Source organism: Pithys albifrons, chromosome 5, assembly GCF_047495875.1.
Source record: "Pithys albifrons albifrons isolate INPA30051 chromosome 5, PitAlb_v1, whole genome shotgun sequence".
NCBI lineage: Eukaryota > Metazoa > Chordata > Aves > Passeriformes > Thamnophilidae > Pithys > Pithys albifrons.
In genome coordinates, this window is record NC_092462.1 from 9,715,961 (window position 1) to 9,723,917 (window position 7,957).

Genomic DNA, 7,957 nt, shown 5'->3' on the forward strand with positions numbered 1-7,957 from the left:
ATAAAAACAGACCTTGTAAATCCTCAGACAATAGGGGTGTTGGCAGAGTGCAACTGCATCACACTGTGCTCTTGTAACTGTGTAACAGAGGACTCTGGCCAGCCATAGCTGGAGCATGATGATTGCTGGGAGGGAAAGGGGCCAGAGAGGGGGGAGGTTTAATTGAAGTGAAATGTACTTTCATGGAACATTTTGTGGTCCAGTAAAAACTTTACTGGTGTCAGTAAGAACTTTTTTATTGCTTTGAGATGACACAGCCCTCCAAAAAATATTCTGGAAATAAGCACTGAGTGTCATGAATTCCCTGTGGAAGTAGATTGTTGAAAAAGCATCATGGCTTTTGAACTCAAACACTAAACAAAAGCACTATACTTACATTTGAGCAAGATACATGGGATGTACATACACTACCATGTTTCATTAAGGAGTGGTTGCACTTCTGTGTCTCTTACACCTCTCCAAGATCTTATTTGAATGTGGTCTGACATGTCATGCATTTTCTTATTTGTGGCACCAAGCATAAAATATGGTTTTGCTTATTTCAATACATGGACCAAGTCAGACTGGGAAAACTCATTTTACGGTGGTGTAGAAAAAGATGAGACCCTAAACACAGGCTGGGGGCAACCTGAAACCCCAAATAACAGAGAGAACATAATAATGCACAGATACAACTGTGCAAAATGATTCACTTGAAAGGCAAAGGCCAGATGGGCTGAGCAACTTCCAAGTGTCTCCAAGAGCAGGGATCCAAGGCGTGTGGAGTTGCGATTCGTGTGAGTCCATGAGGGAACACTCCTGATTGTTAAGGAATAACCTCCAGTGTTTCAGTATCCACTCAGGACCTTATCTGGGCCAGGCTTGCCCAGAATATAATCAGGGACAGACTGAATCAGGGTGTGTTTACCACCTCAAAATTATCATTCCCTTAGCTAGATGCAAAAAACAGGTAACCTCTGCCACCCCCGACACTGTAAAGCCAAGAATTAAGAGCATTCTTCATTTTTATTTTCATTAATACTTACTATTCTATTTGCACCTGTTTTCAAAACTGGCTTCTGAATCACCCTCCACTTGGTCTTGAAAATATTCTAATAATGTTCCTAAATATCATCCTAGGTAGGTAATCCTGCTCAGGTGAATAGATGCAAGCAGAGTAAGCACAGTGTGACATTTAACAGTGTAACCATGACAACTCCACTCTGTGAATGAGATTAAATGCAAATATTATCTCTTTCCTTTCCCTGTATTGTGTTGTCCTGAGAACTAAGCAGGCCTTTTCCTTTAAATGCTGACAATATAATTTGTATCATTCAATCAGCACAAACACTGAGTTTTAAAATAACCAAAAATATAAGAGGAAGACAACAGCAGGGAGTCTGCAAGTGCAGAATCACAGCAACTAACTATGCTGTGACTCCCTCTACCTGCAATGTGCCCGTTTAGAAGGTAGATGGCAAAGCAGGCACAGATCACACATAGAATGTTGCTCACACACGGTATTTCTCATGCCAAAACCAAAGATTTCAAATGGCTGAGGCTTTTGTTCCATGCTGGACATGATTTTGAACATATCCATCTTCTTGTGGACTCAATGCAGTCCATGCTAAGTCAACATGAGGATTCTCAGAAGTGCCCATATGCTCTGGGTCAGGTCCTGCAAGTTCACACATTATCTTGAAAACACAAGTTTTTATTAAATCATCTGCATTACAAAAGGTGCTACCAGACTTCATTGTGTATGTGGGCCCTGTGCTTTTTGGTTTGTTTAAAAACATATTTAATTTGAATACTGCCTTGTTTTTTGTCTTATAAAAGGGGCATGGATTTATAACAATGAATGCTCATTATTCTATTCTTCCTATTTGCTCTTAGGATGGACACCAGTAACCCTTCCTTATAATAGCAGGCAGCTATTAAGTAAGCAGAGATGAGCACAGCATCGACAGGAAACAGAAACTGCTGTTGAGTACAATGCACAGACTGGGTCACACATGAGCTGGCTTCTGCAGGAGTTCTACCTTGAGAAATTCCTACTGATTTCTGCCTTCAAAAGTAGGAATACAAAGTAGCAGTGACTCTCAAAAAAGCATCCTTTTTCTGTGTCAGTTACAGGAAAAGCCTTCTCTTGAGAGTTACAGAAACAAAAGCATGGCCAAACAAGAAGCTATTCCTACAGAGCAGGCTTAGCTAAAGAAACCCGAGTCTCAGAATCTCTTAAAGGATGCTTGTCAGCAAATACCTTGCTTTAGCACCCTATTTTCCAAGTTGCCCCCAAAAGGCCACCACAGCCCAGCTCAGAAGGTCAACAGGCATGGGCTACTTCAGCCAAACAATGCAGTGACTGTCACAGGCATGGGCACTGGCAGCCCCACTTCTTCCCTTTTGAATATCCACTCCAATTTTTAGCTCAGGCACAGAAGACAGAGAAGCTGCCTATCTCTCAAAGCAACACCCCAAATAATTCATTTAGGAGTCTATCAGTAAGACTTGGCATTTCCCACCTCAGAAACCCAGACCTCATAGGTGCAAGGGCAGAACAAAAGAATTCACCCTACTCAGCACTGAATGTGTGTCCACACCTCAGGACAGCTTTAGAGAGAAGCCTCACATACAGGCTTTGCAGCAAGACAGTGAATGCACATCATGGGAAGGTATCAGGAGAAATTTACTCTCATGCCTTTTTACTCTATGGCAGCAGGAACAAACTCTAAACTTCCAGCCAGAAGTGATGATGATTCTGCCCCCAGAGACCCCAGCACTGCTGGGGCATCTGATCAGGTCCTCACAGGGTGACAAACACTAGGCAAATGCCCTTCATTAGGATCATTCTTAAACACATTTTCCATGAGCAGCATTTGTTTTCTTCAAGATTCTCAGGTCAGCTCTGCTAAAGCTGCCATACATCCCAGATGCCCATAGGAAATAGGGATGGCAATTCAAGTCAGAATTCATTACTCTAAAACCTTGGGGGAGAGCAGAAAAGTGACTTCCTTATGTCATAGAATAGAATAGCACAGCACAGCACAGCATAGCATAGCATAGCATAGCATAGCATAGCATAGCATAGAATAGGTTGGAAAAGACCTCCGAGATCAAGCCCAACCCTTGGTCCAACTCCAGTCCCTTTACCAGATCATGGCACTCAGTGCCACGGCCAATCTCAGTTTAAAAACCTCCAGGGATGGTGAATCCACCACCTCTCTGGACAGGCCATTCCAATGCCTGATTACTCTCTCTGGAAAGAATTTTTTTCTGCTCTCCAACTTAAATTTTCCCTGGCAGAGCTTGAGCCCGTGCCCCCTTGTCCTATTGCTGAGTGCCTGGGAGAAGAGACCAACCGCCACCTGGCTAGAACTTCCCTTCAGGTAGTTCTAGACAGTGATGATTCACTAAATTAAATAATGTATATAATGACACCTTCTGGATTCTCCATCTTTAATGGCTTTGCATTCCTATTGATCATTAATACCAAATATGGGATCAAAAGATAAATTGCATGATGCCCCAGACACTTGAGATATAAGAAACAAAAAAGAATATGGGCTTTGCTCAGTTAAGAGCTGTGCTTGACACTCCTTTTAAAGCAGAACTACAAGTCACTAGCATTGCATGGGATGGAGGGGATGGAAGGCAGATGAATGAGATATAACCCCCCATTCTTCAGGGCTGCTGGATGAGTCAGCCAATAGTGAGCACAGCCAGGTCCTTCACCCATCAGGACCCCTATATGAGCTCACTACCAGGAGGTGTGTTCTTGCCTGTCTGGAGAGGAGTCTGGCAGGCAGAGCACTCCGCTCTGTGCTCCAGGGCTGTGGGACAGCACGAACTGCGCATGGCCTGGCAGCATCTTAAACAAGCGCCATTAATATTGCAAAGCTGGTCCGAATCCAGCAGGATACTTAATAGCATGCGTCGATCTCTGAAGAGGAGTGGTTGCTACGGAAACCACTTAAAAGTCCACTTTAAAATATTTGTTACGTATTCAAAAGCCAGAACAATTTCCTGCTGTCAAATTACAACAGCTCTTCAAAGATCATTAGGAATATTCTTTAATGATTAAGACAGAAATATCCACATGGTTCCTCTCAGCAGACAGATGACTGAATTTTCATTTGCATGGGGTTTTTTTGCAAATCTGAAGTTACATCACTGAAACAAAATCAGCTGTGCTCCTGCACAGCCATTCCAAAGATTGTGTTTTTCAACTACATATTTCTAATACAAAGTTATCATGTCTGACATCCTAATATGTTGAAGTATCACAATTTCTAACTTACAATACCTCCCAAGAGAATCACAGAGTCATTTAGGTTGGAAAAGTTCAAGGAGAAATTCAATTTGCACAGCTAACATGCTGTAAGTGGAGAATGCCAAAGGCACAGTGTGAAGGGCTGGGAACATCCTGTTCTAACTCACTTTACCCTGCATTTAAGAGGACATATTCTTCACTAGGGGCATAAAAAGCTCAGCAAAAACCTTTTTCTGTTTCCAAATAAACTGCCTGAATACTCAAAAGCCATTTAAAGTGTCAGGATAAACAATTCAACCATTTTCTTTTACTTTCAGAAAACACAGTGTACTGGGTTAGTTGACTTTCATCCTAGTAGCCCTCACAGTGTTGTGATTTATATTTGTAGCTGGAGTGCTGTTCAAAACACACCAGTGTTTAGGCTACCACCACACCTGAGATCACCAAGTACAGAAACCTGACTTTGCTTTTAATAACAACAGCCAACCCTCTAGGCATGCTCTTGATCTGACCTTCCCAGAAGGTGTGCAGTTTAGACATAGGAGTTTATTTTTCCTCTTCACCAGGACAGAAGCAAGCCATGCCATCTGAATTCAGAGGGATCCTGTGGCAACAGATGTACATCTGACTCCGTCTTTCCCAGGAATGAGAACCGGGTTAGAGCCAGCAGTCTGATGTGGGCACTCCTGTGATTGCACTCAAGTTACACCATCACCCCCCTCCTGTTTCAGAATGCCTTCTGCCTCTGTGTAAGTCATGAGTCCCAAAGGAGACAGAACCTTATTGAGTAAGACAACCAGAGGAAACAAGATTACCGTGTTGTCAAGTCTAAGCACAGAAGGGATGTCACATCACCTGTAGAAGTATAGAGCATGACTTTGAGGATTAGGCATTGCACATCATTTGAACAGTGCCAAAACAACAGGGTTTCATTTTTCTATTTCTTGTTTCTAATCAGAACACCTATTAGCTTGCTCAGTCGTGTTTCAGTGTTAACACTAAGATTATTTATGCAAGGGCAATACCTGGCAAGAGTGCCAAAAAGCACATTTCCCAAGAAGAAAGCTGGTTTTGACCCACACCCTGAGAACTGTGTGCAGGATCTGTTGCAAGGAGAAGAGTGGCTGCTCCACCAGGGCTGGGACAAGGGTGACACCGAAGCAGACAGACAAATAAGGATGGCTCCATGGCACCTGAACAAGGAGAGCCAGGCCAGTTGGTGACAGCAACTGGGGCCAGCTGCATTCCAAGGGCCACCAAGACTCACCATAAAGATAGGGAAGGTTTGAGGTCAAGACAGAAGATACGTCAGCCAGGGAATCACAGGATCACCAAGGTACAAGGCCAGGCAAAGGCCTGAACTTAAATCTTGCTCCTGAGACAAGGACAGAAATCCCCAATAAGGCTTGATGCAGCTCTTTAGCCATTACCACGGCCCATGCTGACAGGTGAGCCATGCCAGGGCTGGGCACAAGCACACACAGCCAAATGGCCATGGCAGGGGGAGAATCTGTGGAGTTTCTCAGCACACAACAGCATCCTTGCATGCCTTTCCCACAGTAGCTCACCTGATATTGTAGGGCTGCCTTTGAAAAGTGCTGTGAGAATTTACAGCTGTTGCCAGTTATGTGAAAGTCAGGGTTAAGACAGTACCTACTTCCCTTCACCACAGTCACAGGATGTTTTCTGGTCTCTTCTGATCTGCTAGCGAGATAATTAGCTAGGAGTGTACTATAGGGCACAATTCTACACTTACGAGGATAGAAAGCACAGTGGAAAAGTAAATTCTTCGACTGGCAACATCAGGCACTGCAGAGCATGTTCTGATGAGAAGAGCACAGTGTTCAGAACCACTTTGCTCTGCATTTAGGGCTTGATGTGAGATCTAATACACAGGGATTACAATGAACATTTGTTTTCCAGCCACCCAAGAATCCCAGCTGCTGTGTGTTCAGTTACAAGGCTGGGCAGGACAGCTTGCTAGCACATGGGCACACAACCACCCCTACCTGCAGTCATTTGGTTTGTTTTCCAGTCACATGAGAAAGGTAAGGTTTCAGAATCTGATGATGGAAGCATGCAGGAAAGAAGGATGAGTGAAAAAGGGAAGAGAGGCAGAAGGAGAAAAATCATCACAGAAAAATATGTGCAAATCATAAAGGGAAAGGAGAACAAAACAAAGTAGAATAGGTGGCAGGGGAGGGAAAGGTCAGGAACGTGATGAAGAAACAAAACCAGAGGCAGTAAGACATAAAAGAACAAGAGAGATAATCTCTCAGGAGGAGAAATTCCTTGTTAGGAGAGCTGGAGTCTAGAAAACATAACTCATCCTTCAGGGAAAAAAATGTGAGGGGAAAGTCCAAATTAACTGTTTGCAGGCAAAACCAAATGTTGTGTAGTACAAATTCCTGCCCTTCCTTTTTCTGTTTTTTTTTTTTTTTGCCTCCTTGTCCTCTGAGCGCTGTCAGAGGCTCCCCAAAGTACCAAGTGCTGCACTGTAGCCCATTCCCATGCCCCAGCCTGTTCCTCTGCATATTCCTGCTGTTGTGCCCTGGCCTTGACTTCAAGCCTGCTGCCTTTTCACAAAGATATTCTTACATTTGCTGCCTCATTTCTCCAGCCACCTCAAATTTGTGCTGCTGCCTCCTCAGCTGCCTGCCCCTTGCCTTCCAAAACCCTGTAAATATAAAAGTAGTCCAACTGCATATAAAGGCTCAGCATGAAACACTGACAGTTTCCATGCTGGCCTTTCGATGCAAACTATATCAGGCAGAAATTATCTCCCAGCACTTGTGCCTCCATATCATATAGGATTGTGACACTTCTGGGAAGCCCCTGCTGCACCCCAGGTAATGTGCTGGTTTTGTTCTCAGTAAATCCCTGTGCTAGTCTGGATACACTTCTGTATGAGCCCCTTCTGCTCAGATCTGCCACTCTTTGCCCAGTGCCAGGAGGGCTGGTTTCCACAGAGCATTGTTCTTCCTCTGTCTCACCACAGAAAAACAGGAACCAGGGAACAACCTGCAGTGAGAGATGACAGTGCTGCTATTCCCAAAAGATTCACAAGGTCAAATTTAAATCTAAATTCTGAGTGAGGCACCACACATCTGGAAACAGGAACAATCTGATAGGTTCTCCTTGCTCACCTAACCCCTTCTTCTATGAGTAGACCTGTATGGGAGAGCTCTGAGGGATTTTATTGCTGCTTTTCTGGCCAGAAGTTGATGGGGTTTGCAGTCAAGGCACATCATGCAGTGGGCAATACAACTGCTTAGCTGTCCCTTGCTGAACACAGAAGGGAGACAGCTGACATCAAGCTTCTTTCAGAACATAGTAAAAGTGACATTGCAGCAGATTAAGGATGCACTCAGTATAGGGCCAAGTTTTTAAGAATCTGTACCCATAGCCAGGAGACCAAAGAACTTGGTTTTCTGAAATATAGATGCCTTTGCAAAGTCCCTACCTGGGAAATTGGAATTGTCAGTGTGTAAACCTATGGGTCCAGTATCATGTCTTAAAGGGTTTTTCATAAGGGGATGTTAAACACAAAAAAAGTTAGAGGAGATGATATTCTTGAAACAAAAACAAAAAAATGAACAAACCAAGATGATCACTTTAACAAAACAAAAGCTTTCTTACTTCACAAGTATCTGGGATAAACTTGACAGTGACCTCCTTAAGCTCCTGTGGAAGTTGCATGACTCT